The sequence below is a fragment of the Acanthopagrus latus genome, chromosome 21, assembly GCF_904848185.1.
Source record: "Acanthopagrus latus isolate v.2019 chromosome 21, fAcaLat1.1, whole genome shotgun sequence".
NCBI classification, from domain to species: domain Eukaryota; kingdom Metazoa; phylum Chordata; class Actinopteri; order Spariformes; family Sparidae; genus Acanthopagrus; species Acanthopagrus latus.
Window position 1 is genome coordinate 3,881,109 of NC_051059.1, and position 18,462 is coordinate 3,899,570.

Here is an 18,462-nt window from a genome sequence, read left to right on the forward strand (position 1 = left end):
TTGCTCAGCACATGCAACACTTGACCGGATAACAGTTGAGTTCAAAGTAAATAGTAATATGAGCAAAGAAGAGTGTGGCGACGGCGCAAGAAGCAGCATTCATTTCGCCTTTTATTTCAGAGCACGGATATTTTCTTGGAAGATTATTCATCAGTGTCATTGCACGAGGGATGGACTTCATAATAATAATAATAATAATAGCAACATTGCTGAGCTCAATAACAGCGCACTGAAATGAACTTCAAAGAAATATTCAGTTCAGGTGACCACCTCTCACGGTTCTGTTCTGCATGCAGGCTCATCAAGCCTCTCCGCTGAGAGCACTTTTCAGTCGCGCAGCAGTGGCATTTAATCTACAAAAGTGATTCCTATTTATATATGCAGCAGTGTCTTTGAGCCTGTGAATTCCCAGATCTGTTCTCTTAATTACACCCATTTTTGTTGTTTAATGTCTCTTCAGTATCTCCCTGCGCTGTTTGCCTTGTTTTGCATTTTTTAGGACACAGATTAGTGCAATTTTAAGATGCACAAACTTTGCACCTTGGTGGTAAAAGAAGAAAATGAAGGCTTCTCTGTATGTCATGTATACATCAGTATATATTATTTTTTCTAATAATTTCATGGTTTGGTCAAAATAATGTGTACATGTATTTTGCCTAAAGAGCAGTATATAAAAAATGCTGAATGGTTCAATGAGATTAATAGTTTTCTGGGCTGATCATTATTGCCAGGAAATTACTTACTATTAGGTACAATTCCTATGGGTGATTTTAACTCCTGCTTAAGTAATATTTAACTCAGAATATGACTTTTGAACATTTCAAAGACTGTGATGACGTTAACTGATGGGAAATAACTAGTTATCATTCACTTACCAGAATTTGTAGGCCAGATGTGGGACACATTAGCATCAATGATGGATGAACACTCTCTTCTGCTAATTTGAGATTATGACCAATCAAACTGAAATATCTAAACTTTGTTTCCAACCCTGAGAAGTCAAAACAGTCAGTGTTTTACCTATTTGTGCCTGGCTCAGTTACAGATTATAATATACCTTTTGTCCTTGATAATGCCTTCAAAAATGTTCTTTTTCCTAAATTGAATTAATCAGAGTTAAATATTACTTTCAAGCAAGTAAACACCCGATATCAGCAGTTTGCTTTCATTAGCTATCAGTGATCTGTATGCATCTGTCCAATGCCTAAAAATGTCAACTTGTTGTTACTGGGTGCACTGTCTTACAGAGCTAACTATACCTGTGGCAATCACTGTGTGTGTGTGCAGAAGTGCCCACTGATTGGCTTGTATATATAGATGAGGAGCGATTACTATGTTTTTATGCTGCCTTATTGTCAAGGATCCCTTTGAAAAAGAATTCCACATCTGTTATATTTCAATGCTTTTAAGAAAAGAAAAGAAAAGAAAAGAAAAGAAAAGAAAAGAAAAGAAAAGAAAAGAAAAGAAAAGAAAAGAAAAAAGCAAAAGAAAAGGATAAAGTGGTTCCTCCTGTTCATCAGTGTTACATAAAGCAGAGAGCGTTCATGACTTATTTGGATGCATACAAACACAAATGCATTTTAGATGTTTTTAGGGCAAGTGTGGTGTTAAATAATTATGAGCAGGTGGGTTGGCTGAACCTCGGAGCACAGCGTGTGCAGAACAGCACTGTCACGCCGACTCCTGGTCCTCAGGGGAAGAGAGACAATAAAGAGGCAAAGGGGAAAGGTCAGTCACTTAAAAATTATTAAGTCACCTTTATTAACTTGGTGCTAAGACCAACATGGCACGTGTAGTGTTTACACAGAATGTAAAGATGTAAACTAGCAGACCTGAGAGCAGGTGATTATTTCAATTACTGCCAGGGGGACCTTTAGGTGAAAACACTGAGAGTTTTTGGCCACTGTCACTTCTTTCAGCGTAGAAACAGCTCTGTGATGCTGGAGGCACAGTGCCCCTGGCAACGCTGCCATGCCAACTCCAATCATGTGCCCTGCATCGCTACAAAACAGCTGAGTCCCCCTGGAGGATGAAGCCAGTAGCTAACGAGAAACAAACACCTCTCTGTTCTCGATGCTCAATGAGAGCCGGCCTTGGAGAGAGAGAGGGGGTCACAGTGGGAAAGAGCAGAGAGAGGACTGTGATACAGGCAGGAGAATATAGAGACAGCAAAGACAAAGAGAGTGAGAGAGAGAGAGAGATAGAGAGAGAGAGAGGAATATATTTTGTTAAAAGCTGAACTATTCAATCGTTTTACAGCAACAAAAGATGAAGTGGATTTGTGAAATTTCAAATAAAGTGACAAGCCCACTACAAATCATATCACATCACCAAACTCTTGATAATTCCTTTTTAGTTTAACATTTTGGTTCCCCTGGCAATTCTACTTTCATTTGCCTCGTTTCTAACGGCAACAAAAAAAGCTAACAACTAACAAAGTTGGAAACTAGCTGATGAACATAGTAGAACAGCAGCTAAAATGTGGATACCTTTCTTTGGAGTTGGTGGAGACCAAACCAGAGCTAAAGCAAGTGTATACTGGACTCAGGTGGCCAGATGGCTGTGTGTTGCAACAACAGGATTCCCTTGACAATCTAACTTACCAGAATTGCTATTTCATAACTCATTGTGGTGTAAACCACTGTAAACTTAACTAATGTGAACAAAAAGGTGTAGTTGTATCCTCCTCTTTAAATATTTAAGCCTCTAAAACTGTGCTGATTTCTAGCAATTCTGCCTTTTTTCCAGTTTATAGCTAGTTTCCATTGGAATAGTGGCCCCCATGAACAAGTTGCTGTCAGTGTGTGATAAAGCGGCACTAAACTAAGACTTTATACATTGTTTCATCTCAGTTAATGTCAGATTTTGTGAAGCTGGCACCACAATGCAGATAATAAAAACATGTTTCCTGTTTTTTGCTTTTTGAGGGGTTTTTTTTTTTTTTTTTTTTTTTGTTATTTGGTTATGTGATGCATCGTTAGATGATTGGATTATACGATCAGGAGTTACTTTGTGATTCCTACAACTAGTTGCAACTAGTAATAAACAGGTGATCTATTATAAACTGTGTTCTCTTTGTATCTTCCAGAAAAATGCAGAGGACACAAGCGCTTCTCAGCCAAAGGACAGCAAACTTTAAAAAGAAAAAAGGAAGACTAAAGCCTCATGACAGCCTTCACTTTGTGCACTTTAATTACTCCATTCTGACTTTACTAAAAACATAGCAACATAGCAGTGACAACATGTTGGTCAGATTGCACAGTGAAAGGTAGGATAAGTCAACTTTGAACTGGTTCAAAGGATAGCTTCGGACTTAAATCCACAGTGTGTAGTGACTAAAGGTTTTTTAAAAAGCTTTACTCTCCAAAAAGCTGTATGTTAACCTCAGCAGCTTCTTACTCTTCCAAAGCATTTTAGATTGCTACAGATGTCCATGATCTATGCATCACTAACAGAATGACAGGCTGCCTTTAAAAGGTAGAAAACTTTATTCCACAAAGGCAGCTAAGTGAGCATTAATGACTGCAGTGATTACTGAACTCTCCTTTAATAAAAGCTGTTATTCCAGCTCTGCTCCACAGCACAGAGAGCGTGAATGCTTTCCTCCACAGTTAGACATGGATGTTAGGGAAGAGGAATGGCCCCGCTCCTTCTTCTTCTATGGTTCAGGCACTGTTTAGTGTGGCCCCATGGGCTCGAAGTTTGAAATTAAATTCCCAAATCCCAGAAATGTATAAAAAATGTAGCAGAAGATAGTGGAGGCAGCGTCTGCAACCCGACTTTGCCGTATCTGTCAGCTGCCTCGCTCTCACTTTCTCTTTTGTATTCCTCCTTTTCTCTCCATCTCTCCATTCTGTCTCAGTCCGACCATCTCTCTTGCTCCTTCCATCTCAGCGTGACTCGCTTCCCTCTCGCCCTCTGAATCTATATCCATGGGCATTTTCAGAATCTTCTTTTAGCTTTACTAAGCAATAACATTTTCAGGCTTCTATTCAGCCTCCTGGCTTCATCTGCTTGCGTCTCTATCGCCATGTGAAAAATAAATAGTAGCGAGTGGAAGAGAAAAAGCTCTGCTGAGGACATTTAATACGCCGCCTACATGCTTAAATGGGCTGAACATGAGTGTACGACTCGAGTCTTTATGCGGCTTAATGTAATGACTGTGTCTTAACCTTACCCCCTCGCTTCATTTTGCCAATAGGAAGTATTAGAGGTTAAAACTGCAATTTTACATCAACTGCGGGGAGCTAACTAGTGTTATATGTTGAAGTACAGCCTGGAGGCTTTGTGTGAACCTGCAAGGGGTTAAAAGGGTTATCCATTTTAGTCTTCCTTAAAGGCAAAGACTATCTCCTCTATCATGGTAGTCAGTATCTGACAGTTATGTGTTTTGACACATAAGATGAATTCAGCTAAGCATTTATAATATCCAGTGTTGTATTGGTAGTGGTGCAAGTGCATTGAGTTTTTTTTATTCAAACGATGTATGTTGGGTTAGATGGTTGGGCACCCAGATCAGGTGACTTCAAAACCAGAAACCACAATTTTTACCCAATCTTATAATCAAACCTTTTTTTTCTTTTATTTTAACAATGTCTTTGACTGTTTCCTAAAATTAACTTACATTATATAACATAACACATATTATAGGGTGTAATTAGGCTTCACTTGTTTGGTTTGGTTTTAAGTAAACAAACTGGTTTGGTTGGTTCAGTTGGGCTGGTATGGAAATCTAATTATTGTGGCATTGAGTAAAAGGACAGAGAAAAGGAGGGTGGGGTTCCAAGTGTACTCTAGTGCAGTCACACCCTGATTGTTCTCACAGGCAGCAGGTAGGAAAATGAACCATTATAATTTGTTCATACAGCTTTCTCCTCAACTCACTGACAGTGAGGTTTCTCTTTTTGAATTTGAATGCCTTTGGAAGATTTTGATTAATGACACTTGCTGTCCTTTAATTTTCTATTATACAATGCATGCATAAATAAATGTCAACTTCCAAAATAAATAAGGCATCTCTGTCCATCTGTCTGGATGTTATTCATTATGTTTCAGAAAGAAAATCATATAATTTGTTTGGTATTTTCAAATATCGATGTACTTTTAATCAGTCATTTGCATAATTCCCTGTAATAAACAATATTCAAATAGTCTTGCCTCACATAAATCCCCCAAATATTCTCAAAACCAGCCACCAGGGCCAAGAAATTCGGAAGCCACCAAGACTGCACATATTCATTATGTTTATTCATTGTGCTGGCTAAGACAGGAAAAAAACTGGAATGCAAGTATCAGTATCAGTCCAAAAAAAGTCCAAACTTTCACAGCTTGTGGTCAATCATAGAACACTATAACCAACTCCCACCATAGATACTGTAGATCCCTGGGCCCTGTCATGGACCAGCTGTATCTGTATACAATCTCATTATATTCCCATGCACCTTAAACTGGGAAGAAAATCTGTTTTTAAGAAAGACACTGAATAATTTCGGTGGCCCTTAGCAAAGCGGGAAAATGATTACACTGGATAGTCATTTCCAGTGGAGATGGGCATCAGCAGTATAACCTGCTCATCAGGGAGGGTTTTCAGCCCAGGACTGCTGACAAAGCTTCCACCAGAAATAGCTCATGACTTGCAATTTAGACCGGGCAGGACCGGAGATCATTTTGGAATAACACGATGTGACTCCCTCGCTCTCTCTGATTTCGGAGATATGGAGCTGTGCAGACTGATGAGGCATTGTAGGTGATATTGGGCCTCACAAATAAATTGGACTTGACATGAATTTCCATGGTATCAGTTTGCTCTTTAATCAACGCTCCGCTCTGTCACTGACTTATGATTTTTTCTGCTTTTTTATTTTAGCAACCTTATAATAAACATCGTTATTAGGTGGTAAATGTATAGTTAATTAAACATGAGTTGAATGTCATGCCACTTTGAACTAACAATGAAATGCTTTATAAACCATTTATTAATATGACTTTAAATGTGCTGTGATCAACACTGTACACTACTAGTTTAAATATTAGAACACAAGAAAGACTCCTACTTCTGCATGTGCACAATTACTACTTTCAATTACATGCTGTCAATCTGTGCACACATTACAACCCTGCTGATTTCCATAATTGTGTGTTAAGGCATGGGGGATGAATATGAATTGCCTTGTTATTCAGAGACATTATGTACCAGTAAATGCCCTGGCCAGTGACCAAACACTTCAAAGTTTAACAATGTAGGTACCCCTCTAGCACAGGAGGAAAGAAGCAAGAAAAGTCAGAGTCATAGGGCAGTTGAGGTGACTGTGGTCCAAGTCCTGTGTGTAGCAGTGTAGTTGCTGTGCCTAAACCTGACCGAATGTTGATGTTTCCACGATATTAATTACAGTCAAAAAGTTGTTATATGTCATAATGTGAAATTTTTGTCTGGAAACTTTATTTGAGAGTCTAAAGTCTAACTTGAACGAGCCCTTTACATGTAAAGCTTGAGGCCACGGAAGGAGCTGCTGATCATGGCCACTTTGGAGTGAGAATGTGATGGATTTCTAATAGGTTTTCGGGGACAGAATTCCTGAATTGTGTTGGGAACGTGACCGTACATGTAGTTTATGAACTCAAAAACTACACTTAGTATTGAGGTTCTCTTTAAGAAGTGAACAGTCAAATGTTCAGCATAAGCAAACTGCTTGGCCTGCGGCGTTGTATCAAATTCTCCATAACAGTTTGTGTCAGGATCTCTGTTAATTTGTCATGGTGTTTAGTGTTAAGCCGAGCGTGTCACTGCAGCTATATCTTATTAACAGTGTGTTACAGCGTTGGGAGATAAGAGTTTAAATGTTTGGTATTTTCTTTATTAGTTCAAATCCAATCCAGTCTATCTGATATGAATATGTGTTCATCCTCACCAACAGTCATTTATTTGTCTACAGATATCCATTTCCCAGATGTGATATGGATGTTGCACTTATTTTGTTTAATTCCTCAGAAGGGAAAAGGAATTCTGTATGAAATAGGAATCAAATGGAGAGACTGTTATGATGATAATACCTGCCACTGTCTTCGCTTCATGTCCATTTTACAGTGTACAAGCTGCAGCCGGGAGGTGGAGCTGAATTGAGAGTCAGGGTGAAACAAACACATGAAAGACATCCAGAGACTGTTTGTTCAGCCGTCACAGGTACTCAGGGTGGTGCTCAAAACTGTAGTGTAGATAGGTCCCCTGTTAGCCATCCATACTACATTATACATCAGCAGCTGGCAGTAGCCTATCCTTCCTGACTGTCCTCTGTGACAGTTAACACTCAGGTACCATATGTGGATTCCTGTTTGCTTCAGGCAACTTGACTCTGACACTGAGCTTCTTTGTTTGGAGCTGTGAGGTGTCAGGCTGGACAACTTCATCGCTCGTATAAAAGACTGTTTTTCTCTTTGGAATGTGTAGGTGGGAACAACACATTATAAATGTATTCTTAGATGAATAATAAATAATTTTGTTTTTCACACCAAAAAAGTTGCCATCTGTCAAGTAGAATAAAACACAGAGATAATGGTTTGTTATGTTAATGGGTGCAAGTCCTAAAATAGATGCAGCTCAGTTGCCAGACAACAATGTTGGCAGTTAAGTTTCAGTAAATCACTGACACGCTCACATGAGTATACGTCAAATAAACCATTTTGACATTTCTACAACGTGTTCCACATCATGAGCAGATTACATGTTTATGTCTTGGCTTTCTTATCAGGATGTGAATGGGGATGGTGGTGTAGTTACAGATGGGCAAGACAGCTATCAAGCCACTGCAGTTCAAGACTGTGTTTCCAATATTTGTAACCATGAAACCACCGAATATTTAGAATGTTAATGACTGTCAAAAAGTCATGGTATTATGTGGAATGTTTGTCTGCAAACTTTATTTTGAGAGTCTAAAGTCTAACACCAAAGCGACGTGTTGTCACAACATAAAATAGAAAACTGGAACGAGGCCACCCTTCCTATTGTTAATGAGTGTAGTAAATGACTTTTATCTGCTGACGTTGCCTTTTTAAACTTTGTTAAACCTTTTTATTGGCTCAGAGGGAAACAAACTGGTAACAAAAGTAGAGTTGTAAGAGTTGTGGTGTAATGCTTCTTCCCTGAAAGCAAGACAAAACTCAATAAAAAATACCCTACAGGGAAAAGACAGCAACGGAAACACGAGACCAACATTTCCTCACACTCAAGGCACCAATTTAATGTATTGATTATTTTTTTGCTATTTCACTATCATGCTTCAACATGAGAGTATACCGGAGAGGATGAAAGGGTAGGAAAGCATCGAGGTCGCAGCTATGTAACATTAGACTTATTGATCATTGTGTTTGTGGCTTTGGTTTATATATCATCCCCAGTGTGCTTGCTAAGCATTGCAGGACGGTATGTCAAATGCATCTGCTTTTTTACAGGCTGAAAAGACAAGGACACAGGATAAATGTATATGCATCAATCTGTTTTATAGTAATAACCTTTAGGAAAAATAGCCTTGTCAATTTATTTATTTATTTTTTTTGTTGCATCAAATAGAAATAGATCAGTGTGGCTTGCTTGTGTTTTGGAGGAAAAATAATTGTTGGGCAGTGTCTCTGTAGGCACAGACAGCGTCACACAATTCTAGTGGGTCAAAGTGATGATTGAAAGGGACTGTTATTTTTCTGTGCGTTTACCAAAAGATCTGCAGTATAACAAAACATATTCACATTTGACCAAGTTCCCCCTAGAAAAAAGTGTTGCAAGTGTTTGCCTTCAAAACTATGTGGATTACCCAAGGACGTCACTCTGTGTTAAAAAGTGGTGGGGACATGAAAATCCTGTGCCATTTTAGATAATGCAGTGCAGGGTTCACATGTGGTCAAGGTACAAGGGCAGCGGGACGGCTGGAAGAAACTTGTGTAATGGCGCATCAAAATTCCATTTGTGAGCTGACATCTTGGTGCAAGCTATTTGCTAAATCAGCAGTGTAAATGACACCTACAGTACCTGTGTGGTAATTCACTGCATATGAAAATCTAAAATAATGGTTACTAAAATGAAAAGGTTCACCTTTGTACTTATCTGGCTTATTGCAAGATGTAAGTTTATTACAAGTCTTCTCTTAATATATCGTTCGACGTGATCAGTGCGGCGCAATAAATCGCAGTTGTATCCGCACATCACTGATGCAGTATCTCAGTGTTGAGCAGTCATTTTTTTCTCAGTCTTTTGCCAAGAACAATAAATTACCTCTAAAAATAGCCTGGCTTAGTAATGTTTGAATAAAAAGAAATATACTTGAAGTGTGTTTGGACCATACAGTACCACCAGGCAACTGCAGGATGTAAAATACATAAAATGAACTCATCTTGGCTCGCTAGGTTTCAGGCAGTATTTCTTTGCCTCAAATAATGCCGTGGTATGCATAATGCACACAGCTGCAGATTTCAAGACGCGTGGGCGTGTGTAGGAGCATTATAAAGCTGTCTCATCCCTTTCCTTATCTTAAACGCTGTTCTGAAAGGTGCTCTTTACATTTAGCCCCCAGGTGTTAGCTTACATCACTGTGTCATCTTAAAAGCAGATATATTCACACACACACACACACACACACACACTCACATCTCAAGTTAAAACAGAACACATATACACTTATATGTACCTGACAGGCTGGGTATACAGAAACCAAGACATATCTGAATGACTCTCAGACATAACCATGGGAAATATGATAGATGGCAGCAGTCTCAATGCATGATGGGAAATGTGATAGATGACTGCAATGACATCAGCCACGCCTTTTTGGTTTTTAGCCCGAGAATGGCACAAAAACACGATGATGAATGATTTTACTTCATGGAACTTGATGAGGCTCTACAGTGAAAATGTTACAGAAGGAAAAACAACTCCAAGTCAATCTATAGTGTTTATGTCAGATTTTAATGAGGTAGATTTACAAAGCACGACACTGTATCCTGACCGCTAAGCTGACAGGAAAGGAAACTTATTCCTGCTTTGTTATTATTAGTAGATATTTTCTGTTTTGGTAAAGAGGCAGCCTGTCAAAAAACTGCCATATCACATCATGCAATGTCTTATCAGAGACCTGTCTTATTCTCGGGATCAGAGATTTTCAATTAAATGGAAACCTGACGAATTCTCCTGCATCTAAAAAGAAAAACTATGCTGGTCTGGGAAAAGGAATTACAGGGTTTTGGTTTTGACTAGCCTAAGAACGAGACAAATGTGAGAGCTCATGTTTCATTTGCTCTGGCAGATGATTGTTTGCTCTGATTGGCTGTAGGTCACGTCTCATTGCACTGATTGGTCATAAGTCTATGAAATTGCTTCCAGAGGCATTATGGTCTGTGACCGTTGGTTATCAAAAATTTTATTAAGAGGTTCCAGAATTATATTCGCGATTGAGCTTGGCGATGCCAGGCTAGGTTTTGACTGGAGGTGTCCTTAAATATGGGCTCACCTCTAAATCATAAAATTAAACCACAATCCATTCACTGCAAATTTCCTCATATGACACAGAATACATTGCAACTACTTTATTGTCTCATAAAAAAAAACATTTATCAAATGGTTATGTTCTGCTAAGAAAAGTTAAGGATGCTAGGAACTTAGAGTTAAATGTCAATCAGTCCATTCCAGAGGCTGTTCCATTGGTAGAGCCCACTCCATCTGTGTGTTAGTGGTGGAGTGAATGGCTGAGTATAGAAACATCATGGGGTGCTTTAGATATGAAGCACTGTATCACTCCAAATGAGCAGGGTGGCACCTTGCTTGACATTCACTGTACAAATATGTGTTGGAATGCATGAATGTGACAAGTGGTTGTTTAGCGCACTGAGTGGACAATAGAAAAGGGTTTTATAACTGCGGGTCCATGCAAGTACATGTGCGACTGATCAAATCTGGCTGAGTTTATCTTTGTCATTACATAAACAGCCTTGATCTGCTGAGCATTAGAGCTGTGGGATGTCCACAGAGGGCCCAACAGATACTAAAAGAATGTGCGCATATTTTGCATTGCTTGCATATGCTCACATTTTTCATTATTTTATAAGTATAAACAGTATTTTCTAATGTTTATTTTCTTTGCTGATAACCTAAGTGATTGTAACTGCTTTTTTTACAAACAGCACAAGGGACAGAATGTCAACAGAAAGGGAATTTCTGAATTTCAACAACAAGAGCACAGAACATATGAGGTTGCTGTGCAGAAACAGAGCATTGTGCATATTGAGAACAATGAGTTCACTCGTGGCTGCCTGTCTCCCCCCCAGAAGCAGATTCTCATCCATTCTGGCCCTCCTTCAGCAAACAGGCCGTCTTGTACGATACACATTGTACAGTGTGCTCCTAGCCAAAACTGACAGACACTAAACAAAAATAACTGCGGGGAAACAGTGAGCAAAGCCTCCATGTTGGACACTTTCTGTTCACACTCCTTCTCCCTTCATCTGTTTGGCCTGAGATGACTCCCTGACTCAAATATATACCCTAAATCCAATAAACAACCTTGAAAACAACCCATGAAAGTGAATGTCAAGCACACCCCAAATTGCACAGCCACATACATGCTTACACATCTCTTCACCCCCCTGCTTCCCCCTACCGTTTGATTTATTCATGGGGGCTGATTAGGCTGCAAGGCCAATATAAGCTGGTTGCATCATTGTGTGGGCAAATTGCTGTTGGTCTGAGCTGCTTGCTAGATTTACAGCACCTTAATGGGGCAAAATTGAAGAAGCAATGGTCGGTTTAATTAAGGAAGCTGACAGAGCTGAAGAGCACCTTCCTCGGCACTGATGTTGGCATGCAGAGAGCGCTGGACCGGGTGACTGATGGAGGGTAGCTAGGTGTGTGTTTACATGTGTTTACCATTATTTATTCAAGGAACCTGTACTGAGCACTTTCCTGCTTCCTCCAGCAGGCCTTTATCACAGTCATGCAGAGCTGCATATTCCCACTTGGAAGCTGCCAGTTCCCTGCTAGAGAAAACTGGGCATTAGGGCCAACTGCAAGTCTTAAAGGACGAGTCTTATTTACATAGTTTTGGCCATCATTCCTTAGATAATGACAACCTTGTGCTTAGATTTAACTGATTTTATTCATTTATTTTTTGCACAGTGAGCTGATGTAGTGACATTGACATTCATTTGGACCATTATCACAATCATATTTCTGGCAACCTGGGAAAAATGAGTCCAGTAGTCTGTTTGTGTTATCAAGCAACTATCATATTGCATTATAGCAATGTCTGGTTGTTTAGCTACCAAACTATGTTCACCAGCTAGTCACCTTTTGTTTCCATCTGCCCTTTGATGCTGGGAAAGTAGTGTCCTTGGACTTAAGATGTAGTGGCGAGAGTGAACCATAACCGTGAAAAGTGTTTTGTTGAACTATCACGAGGAACCAGACAAGCTGCTTTAGACTTTCATATTGTGTGCAGTCCAATATTGTGGGGGGGTTTTCAGCAAAAAGGATGAATCCATGCATGAAAAATGTCAGGTGATAGAGTATAAGAGTGAAAAAGTCCACGTAGGATGGAGGGTGGGATTGATGTCTGGATCAAACAAGCGCAGAACAGAACTTCCACACTTGTGTGAAAAGTTACAGAAGGTGAAAACTATAAAACATAAAAAAAGAAAAAAATTGAAGACAGAAGTAGAAGAACCAAGCCTGTGAGCTCTACAACATCAGACCATGTGAAAAATAAAACTGACATTTAGAAAACGCTTTTATCTAGGTGAGCGAGCAACAAAATGTCTTTAAAAAGGGCTGGTAGCAGCAGTTCAATTAGAACATAATGGAAAACAATGAAGTAAAAGACAGAGCGTAAGTCTGTTATGCTATATATCCCTTGCGGTCAAACACTTTTTTAAACTAAAACGTTCACTTAAATCTGCTCTTGGTGATTGAGGGGGGAATCGATACAGCGACACTGAGGCACTGATGAAGACTTGAATTCAACCCTGATTGGAATCCAGCAATCATGTACTTGTGTAGCATTCACCAAAATCAAAGTTGACGTGTGTGAGCATGTGTGTCCCTACTTTAACCCAGGCATTATATAATTCCCTACAGACCAGCTTCTTTGCTTTTATTTTCCCAGGAAGTTTCGGAGCCATCCTGCCGTGCCTCATGTGTGAGAAGCAGAGGGCGTTGGCACCCTGAGGAGCTGGCTCAGCTGCTCACCGCCGCCTGTTTAACACAATGAAGCTGCGGCATTGATGGGACAACGCTGTAAGACGTATGTCAGTCATATGGGAATTCAATATTATTAATAGTATTTCTCCTGTTTTTCGTTGACTTCTCTATTATCAAATACGCCTATCTAAAATATACCAGTAACTGATCTCCACATAGTCAGCTCCTATTCAGTGTCGGCTCACAAGTCAAACAAATTTTTTTAAATCTTTCTCAAATTTGTAAAAGTATTAATTTTGCCCTTGTGAGGCAGTACACCGAAATCAACATTTCTGTAGGAGACACTCCATGCAAATGACTTGTATCTAAATGTAGGGCTTCCAGCTGTGAATGAGACATTGTTCCAGATCCCAGTCAAATCAATACAGTTGCCATCTCTCATGGGTCTTAGCATTATTCATTACTACAGGCTGCGTCTCAGCCGAGCAGATTAAACAGAAACCGGTCCAATCCACTGATCCTCCAAATAACTCTACACAAGAAAACAAAATCTCACTTATTAATGTTTTCAGATGCTGCTGTCGAAGGTTTGTTTACATGAGTAATATAGGGAGGGAATTGGGCGCGTATGTTCAATTATAATCAGCTGTGAAACAAACAAGAGACACCTGCAACCTGCATTTATGTGCTCGAAAAATTTCAGATTGGGCCTTTAAATTCATCCTCTTCAGAGCTGAACTGGCGGCTGTACTATAATGACATCATAATAAGAGCATTTATAATACGTTGCCCCAGTAGGTGAGACACAGAGGATTAGCTGGATTTGCTTTCATATGTGTGCTACAAGCAGTAATAGCACTGCAAATGGCACTACAAGTAATTACATTTGCGGCAACATAGTCAAGAGGCGGTTCCTCTGATGACCAGCAGCACCAGGTAACAGTTATGTCCTCGGTGTAAACTATTGTTCCTTCTTTTCTAAAAAGCTGCTGAAAGCCAGAGTCTGATCTGGATACTGCTGTAACAACTGCCGTGGGTCCATTACACCTGCAGTGTGTATTTAGGTTTCCCGTCATGATTTCTCTATACCACAGTTAAGAAGATGATTCCTTCAGTATGGTATGAATGGTATAAATCTGGGACGCTGTTGTTGTTTAGGTCTTAGGCTATAACACAAAGATAGAAAACTGATATATTGTCCGGCTCCAACACCGAAGAGTGTCAATACCATTTGCACATATTGTTTCCTGATGTTTCTTCCATTTCCCCCAGTTAAAGGTTTTTGGTTTTTTTTTGTTTGTTTTGTTTTGTTTTGTTTTGTTTTGTGGGAATGGGGTTATATAAATCAAGGATCTAAAAACATAAGATGTTGTATCCTGTGCAGATCGTGAACCTTGACGATAGGGGTTACTGTACTAAATAGCCAGTTGTGTGGACTCTTAATTGTAAACATACTATACATATTTTTTATTGCGTTATGGAACAGTCAGGACTGAATACTGAAAGCCTCTATTTGACCTACATACCATCATGGAGAAGACTGTTTCTATATCAAGATGATAGTCATTGTTAATTCCTGTCACCTGCCTTATTATCAAATTAAAATGACTTTTTTTTATGGCAGAGGGCTTTGGATGAATTGAGGAGTCTCACAGCCTGGGGAAAGAAGCTGCTCTACAGTCTGGTGGTACAGTATGGCACTAAAACAAAATTTAATTAATTTTATCATCATTATATTACAGTAATTAATCTTATACAGACAAAATTAGAAAACATTACCTCATTGTCACTCATTTGGCAAACAGCTGTGCTCAGAAGCGAAAAATAGTTTTTGAAAAAGTTGCCTCATGAAGTCTTCTTTTCTTTTTTTACAAACCAACAAACCTGCTTGTGTGTGCACGCAAAGGCAACGCAAATGTGACGCAAATGTGATCATATGATAGCATTCCGAGTGGACAGAAATGTCCACAGGGGAAAATTTAAATGCAAATGTGCTTCCAGTGTAAACTGCTGCTCATCGCTTGATCAGTTTACCTTCTCTCACATTCTTAGCTACATAGAAAATGTTGCCTTATTTGTGAGCAAGCTGTGTCACTAAACTGTTAAACACAGGAGCCAGCAAACTGTGTGCTCATCTGTCCTTTGAAAGGATTCCTTCAAAGCTTTTCTACCTCGGATACTGCCTTGTTTCTATGTTTTGGAAGTCTGAATAATGCTACTCAGAAAACTGTGTTAGCCTTGAGGTCTTCCTTGGTTCCCATGCACCCATCAGCAACAAACTACAGGCCTGCAGTACGTGTCCTATCCTTATTGCAGGGTCTGGGGGAAAGCCCCACAGAGGTTCCAATATTGTTTCAGACACTGTGAAACAGTTTATTCAGCACCATTAATAATTTACTCGAAATGTATAACTTCAAAATTAAAAATTGCAGATAAAATGAGAATATATTCGAGGCTTTTGAAGACCCAGCGTACACTTGCGGCTGGGATAGTGAGTCCCACCATTCCCTCCCAATGATACCACTGAAGCGAGTTTGAGATAAGGATTCAAATAAATTACATTTTTATATGAAATACATTTTGCAGGAGGACAATTTGACAGTTTTTAGTTACCGCTTGCAAGTATTTTATAAGTACTATTCTGTTTTGAATATCTTTTATTTTCTCTCATATTTCTGGTTCAGTAAATGTCACTGATTATTAACTCAGAGGAGTTACTTCTTATTGCCCCAGCTGGCTACTAACCAAAAAAGAGAAACCCTCTGACAAAAATAATCATTTCTGGTTCACTTCTTCAACTTTTTCAATCAATCTTAAAAAGAGTCTCTATTCAAGACATGAAATAACCAAAGGCACATTCGGCAAGAGAACAGAATGTCTCAAAGAAACAGTGAACAGAATACAATATAAGTTTTCTACTTTCTTAAATACAGCTTCTGCAAATGTCTTAAGAAGGAAGAGGAGGGTCGACAAAACCGATTTGCCTAATCTGGGTGTGTGTTTTTTTCTATCACAGACTGATTAAAAGCTGAACAATCATGATAGAACAAGCCAATCCTCTTTTATATTCAGTCTTGATTCAAAATGAATCTGCATTTGCTTTGTGTTTCTTTGTGAGGTTACAAAAGACATGATTTATTAGTCTGACATGCACCCTAACTGCTTCGGGACTAACAGGAGTTTCCTGAACACACCTCCTTTATCTTTCCCTGCTTAAAGCCCTGAAATTGCAATCAGAGATACACAGACACAGGCACACACACACACACACACACACACACAGCCGTAAAAACTGAGACACAAACCATTGTACAATATATACAATGTATAGTTCATCTCCTATTCATTAACCAACCTGATGTCGGACTTATAACCTCAAAGCTCCAGTTTTACATGCTTAATGTGTCTGTTTTTTTTTTCTTATTAGTGCATCCTCTGTGTGTGTGTGTGTGTGTGTGTGTGTGTGTGTGTGTGTGTGTGTGTGTGTGTGTGACAGAGAGAGAGAGAGAGAGAGAGAGAGAGAGAGTGTGTGTGTGTGTGTGTGTGTGTGTGTGTGTGTGTGTGTTTATGGAGGTCCACAGGAAACAAAGGGGCAAGCTTGTGTGCGTTATCCTCCCTTCATAGAAAGGGAAAACATGAACCCATTAAGGCCTCAGGGCTTATCTATTAGCCGGGAACAATCTCAATGACCTTTCTGTCTTTGCTAATTTCACACAATGGCCTGACCTTTAAGCATGTCTGTCGCAGACATGCGGCTAGTTAAAGATCTTTGCCGCAACAATGCTGCCTTATCCTGCCCGCAGACGACAAAGCGGGCTGTAATTATCTCCTCTATTATTACTGAGCCTCTCGCTTTTCTCATTCCCTGCTCTTGGAAAAGTTCTCCACTTATTGTGATTCAAAATTCATGCACGTTTGTAAATAATCTACTGTATATTAAACACTTCTTCTGATAAATTGTCTTGCTTCATAGTCAATTTCAGCTTTGTTGTGCCTTTGCATTTTTGATGAGCATCATAGGATTGTGCAGGAAGGTTAAGAGCGGTGGGAAGTTTTCTTCTGATAATCAAATGTAAAAGTCTTTGTTCTTCAGTGGCTAAAAACAGTACTAAGATCACTTATATAGGGCAAAAGTACCCATATAATAATTCAAAAGTATTGAATTGACATGTAAAGTCCTGCATTAAAATTCTAAAAAGGACAGATTTACAACATTTGCTCAAAGTATCAAAAGGCCGACTCAGCTTATTTTACAACCCAGTATTTCTTGTTAGGCAGTCAGTAGTGTTCGTAGCAATAACCAACTCCTGTCTGTGTCTAGTACGAAATCACAAGTCAGTGGTGAGTGTTTTTAACTTCGTACATCACCTAAATGTAGTTGTGCTTGTAACGTACGAGCATTAGTAACTGAAGGTACACAAGTTACTTATTTCAACTCAAACCACGTTTTCCTAAACACGGCCAAGTGGTTTTCTCGCCTAAGCCTGAACAAACTTAGATTGTACAACGGAGCGCACCAGTCGCCGCTACGCCACAACGCTCATGTTGTTTTGGGAGTCGCTGGCATTTGACCTATTCACTCATTGAGAAATGAGGATGTGTTGGATATATCTGGTATAACTGCCACTGGGAATTTTAACACAATTAAGGTTCACAGATTGAAGGGGCTTCCTGCAGGCCGGTCGTTTAAGTTAGCAGACTCCATCTCAGGCACTGAGACGAGGCACTCGAAGAACATGCATGAAGTCACAGCCTTTGAAATGTCGTGACCCAAGTCCTTCACAAAGAAATCCAAATCCAGCAGCAATAAACTACTTTAACAAATCATCTGAAGGCGAGGTCACATTTGTTGACATTTAGTTAAAATCCATTCACATCTCACCAGTAAAATAAGTGCTTAATACATATAAAGTGTTTACATAGAGTCCCCTTATGTTGGTTTAGTGGTTGTACTGGTAGAAAGGTTAAGTTACCTTTTGGACAGAACCAAGCTGTTTTCCCACGTTTCCAGTCTTTATGTGAATCGTACCAGCTGACAGTAGCTTTCTATTTACAGTGTATAAATCCGTGTTGTCATCTAATTCTCTGGCAAGAAACCAAATACATTTTGGATATTTCCTGAAGTGGCAACGTGTTCCTTCAAAAGCACAGTATATCTGTAATGTGGCTAGTGGTCTCTCAATCAAACAGAAAACATAAGAAGCATGGAATCATGGGAGTTGTTGTCTTCACTGACAAACAACCACTATTGCTGATAAAAAAATGAAAAATAAAAATCTATCTATGTGACC

At 39.3% G+C, this 18,462-nt stretch overlaps 1 protein-coding gene across 1 annotated transcript in view; it reads right to left on the minus strand.

Annotated features, from left to right (window-relative positions):
• brinp2 (bone morphogenetic protein/retinoic acid inducible neural-specific 2) overlaps positions 1 to 18,462 on the minus strand; it is a 230,573-nt gene that overhangs the window by 169,749 nt on the left and 42,362 nt on the right. The gene's annotated exons all lie outside the window — the stretch shown is intronic.